The following is a 4,595-nucleotide window of genomic DNA, read 5'->3' as shown; positions in this document are numbered from 1 at the left end:
GTGTATCAACTGTTCCAGAGTGGAGGAAGGATGGACATAGTGGCACCAAGTCTGGAACCAACAGGACCCTGAACAGCTTCTGTCCCCAAGCCATAAGACTGCTAAATAGTTAGTTAAATAGTTAAACAATAGAATACCTGGACAATCTACACTGACCATTTTTGCATGAACTTTTTTGACTCATCACATAGCTGCTGTTACTGTTTATTACCTTCCTGTTGTCTAGTCACTTTATCCCTACTTATATGTACATATCTACCTCAATTACCTTGTACCCCTGCACATCGACTCTGCTGTTACCCGTGTATTATAGGCAAGTTATCATTACTCATTGTGTATTTATTATTCATTTTTCTATTTTTCTCTCTGCATTGTAGGAAGGGCCCGTAAGCATTTCCTGTTAGTCTACACGCTTGTTTTACCAAGCAATGACAAATAACATTTGATTCCTTTTTGATTTGATATGCTTGCTATTCATCAACAAACACAACAGCACAACGTGCATTGGCTATGAGCGAAACATTCGTACATTTTCCAACTCATAGAAGACAAATTATACAGATCACCTTTCAGCTAATTTTTCTTCTAAAACATAAAACTTCTCGTTATTTTTTTTATATCACTTTTGATCACATATTTTCTAATTGAAAACAATTCCAGTGTGATGTTGGCATGTTTCTTTGAAATTGTATCTCTAAATGGCTAACTAAGCTAAGCTCAGAGGCTGAAACTAACTAAAGCTAAGCTCCAGAGGTGAAACTAACTAAGCTTAAAGCTCAGAGGTGAAACTAACTAAGCTAAGCTCAGAGGTGAAACTAACTAAGCTAAAGCTCAGAGGTGAAACTAACTAAGCTAAGCTCAGAGGTGAAACTAACTAAGCTAAGCTCAGAGGTGAAAACACTAACTAAGCTAAGCCTCAGAGTAGCTAGGTGACAACGTAACTAAGCTAAGCTCAGAGGTGAAACTAACTAAGCTAAGCTCAGAGGTGAACTAACTAAGCTAACACTAACTAAGCTCAGAGGTGAAACTTAACTAAAGCTAGCTCAGAGGTGAAACTAACTAGCTAAGCTCAGAGGTGAAACTAACTAAGCTAAGCTCAGAGGTGAAACTAACTAAGCTAAGCTCAGAGGTGAAACTAACTAAGCTAAGCTCAGAGGTGAAACTAACACTAAGCTAAGACTCAAGAGAGGTGAAACTAACTAGCTAAAGCTAAACTCAGAGTGTAAACTAACTAAGCTAAGCTCCAGAGATCTACTAGCTGTGAAACTAACTAACCTTAAGCTGCAGAGGTGAAACGTAACGTAACACTAAACTCAGGGTGCAAAACTAACTAACCTAAAGCTCAGAGGTGAACTAAGCTAATCAGAGGTGAAACAACTCAAGCTCCGAGGTGAAAACTAACTAAGCTAATTCAGAGATGGAAACTAACTAACCTAAGCCTACTCAGGCAGAGGTGAAACTGACACTAACCTAAGCTAGAGCTTGCAAAACGAACTAACCTAAGCTCAGAGGTGAAACGAACAACCTAAGCTCAGAGGTGAAACAACTAACCTAAGCTCAGAGCTGAACACGAACTAAACCTTAAGCTCACGAGGTGACTAACTAACTAAGTCAGAGGCTGAAACAACTAACCTAACTCAGAGTGAAACAATAACCTAAGCTCAGAGGTGAAACTCGTATTGTAACTAAATGTCCAGATCATCACTGAACAAGAAGCAGAGGCTGGTGGTCCCTCTAGTGACACAAATCTCTTCGGGATACAAGGCTCTCCTCTCCTGCAGGGAGCAGCCTTCTGACCTGGAGATGGCCCTTTTCATTACTGGCATTCCAACACTGTATTTGTTTAAAAAGGAATCAATTAAATTGAAATCTCTCTGAAAGCTCTACGAGGAAAACACCGGCTGGTCAATGTTTAGATTGTGCAGAGGCTGCATCTTTTCCCACTCCCCCTGTTTCTATTGCAACCAAAACACACCGTCTTAATTGCTTTATGCAAAAGCASTACACTGTCGGACACAATCCCCTCTCCTACGTGTTATTTTCCTTTCATATAGCCATTGTTTGTTCTCAATGCRAGCCTCTCTGGAAGAAGAACAACTTTCCTCGACCTCTCCTTCATATTCCCACTTMATCCGTGGATGTTTTGAAACAGAAATCATTTTGTAATAAGAAAAGAATCTCGACAAACAGAGATGTAAAAAAGTACTCGACTGAGGCAGGAAGAATTGAGCTTCTGGTTTCTAAGAGTTTCTCCTGCGAGGTGGGGGCTGTTTTTCTTATGCACATGTTCTATTCCTCTGTCTGTTTGCAGAGGAAACACTCTGTGTGTTTTTCAATGGGATGAACTTGTCCTCAGCTTTCAAGGCAAACTGTTCTCAGGCTTACTGTAGGTCACAGCTGTTGTGTGGGCCAAGTTTCTTACACAAGGGATGGTGCAGAACCACTTAACCTTGTCCATTGTAACTCTCACACCTTTTACATGATCGGTCTGCTTAAGACACTTCCACTGAACTCATCATTTGTGATTTGTGACAGATCATGTTATGTCTATAAACAGCACTATGTGAGGATAAACACTGAGTGTACAAAATATTAAGAACACCTGCTCTTTCCATGACAGACTGACCAGGTGAATCCAGGTGAAACCTATGATCCCTTATGGATGTCACTTGTTAAATCCACTTCAAATCAGTGTAGATGAAGGGGAGGAGACAGGTCGAAGAAGGATTCAATGTTAGGAAAGTGTTCGTAATGTTTGGTATACTCGGTGAATGTTAGGTTGGTACAGAAACCACTTAAACACCAGCCATATTGTAGGACTATGCTAATAGCAGGAGTGTGGTAGTATTCTATAATAGGAGGAAGCTGATTTAACCATTGATGCATATCTTCCAAATATTAAATCCACTTTCCAACTGTGTTTTACAATAGACATTAACTTCACCATGATTCTCTGGGCCACTGATATGGAACACGGGTTTATGACATCTGTCATGCAATGCTAATGTAGGGACTCACTCAGTGGAATGCATACCTGCCTCCCTCTATTCCCACCTCATTTGTCTAGCCGTGCTTTGTTTTTTCTCCTTTTATAAAGAGATGTAACTGAAACGAGTTCCAGCTCAGTCAGTACTGAAAGTAACTGTTTTGTTTTTCCTTCAGAGTACATCACCTTGAACAGGAAGTCCCTGAGGTCAGCTAGCTACAGTAGCACTGCATCACCATCTGAGGCCTCCTATGGAGGTGTTCTCCCTCTGTCCTCTCACCCTCTCCATCACTTCTACCCTCATCGTCCTCTCCCTNAACATGCCAACATCACACTGGAATTGTTTTCAATTAGAAAATATGTGATCAAAAGTGATATTAAAAAAAATAACTGAAGTTTATGTTTTAGAATAATAAATTAGCTGAAAGGTGATCTGTATAATTTGTCTTCTATGAGTTGGAAAATGTACGAATGTTTCGCTCATAGCCAATGCACGTTGTGCTGTTGTGTTTGTTGATGAATAGCAGCATATCAAATCAAAAAGGAATCAAATGTTATTTGTCACATGCTTGGTAAACAACAGGTGTAGACTAACAGGAAAATGCTTACGGGCCCTTCCCTACAATGCAGAGAGAAAAAATAGAAATAATGGAATAATAAATACACAATGAGTAATGATAACTTGCCTATATACACRGGGTAACAGTACAGAGTCGATGTGCAGGGGTACAAGGTAATTGAGGTAGATATGTACATATAAGTAGGGATAAAGTGACTAGACAACAGGATAGGTAATAAACAGTAACAGCAGCRTATGTGATGAGTCAAAAAAGTTCATGCAAAAATGGTCAGTGTAGATTGTCCAGGTATCTATTGTTTAACTATTTAACTAACTATTTAGCAGTCTTATGGCTTGGGGACAGAAGCTGTTCAGGGTCCTGTTGGTTCCAGACTTGGTGCCACTATGTCCATCCTTCCTCCACTCTGGAACAGTTGATAAAATCTCATGTTTAGGAGATTATGGATCATCACACACCCGACTAGTCGCGCAGTGAAGAACATCTTAGATAACTCAGGAAGCTCACAATTTCTTCTTCACCCTACAAGATAAGTACTTTTACATGGCTCCGTTATGGTTCGCAGATTCATACATTGCTTACTATATTACGAGATAGTACTTCTACTTGTTCCAAACAACATGCATCACGGATGAAGTGGGCTAATCCCACATGATAGAGGCATGAGGATCCTTTGAGGAACAGTTGCTTCCTCATTCCTTCTCAACCTGAGCTAGCTTGCATTGAGAACAAACAATGGCTATATGAAAGGAAAATAACACGTAGGAGAGGGGATTGTGTCCGACAGTGTATGCTTTTGCATAAAGCAATTAAGACGGTGTGTTTTGGTTGCAATAGAAACAGGGGGAGTGGGAAAGATGCAGCCTCTGCACAATCTAAACATTGACCAGCCGGTGTTTTCCTCGTAGAGCTTTCAGAGAGATTTCAATTTAATTGATTCCTTTTTAAACAATACAGTGTTGGAATGCCAGTAATGAAAAGGGCCATCTCCAGGTCAGAAGGCTGCTCCCTGCAGGAGAGGAGAGCCTTGT

This window comes from Salvelinus sp. IW2-2015, unplaced genomic scaffold, assembly GCF_002910315.2.
Source record: "Salvelinus sp. IW2-2015 unplaced genomic scaffold, ASM291031v2 Un_scaffold4903, whole genome shotgun sequence".
NCBI classification, from domain to species: domain Eukaryota; kingdom Metazoa; phylum Chordata; class Actinopteri; order Salmoniformes; family Salmonidae; genus Salvelinus; species Salvelinus sp. IW2-2015.
The sequence above is the reverse complement of the archived record's forward strand: the minus strand, read 5'-3'. Positions refer to the sequence as shown.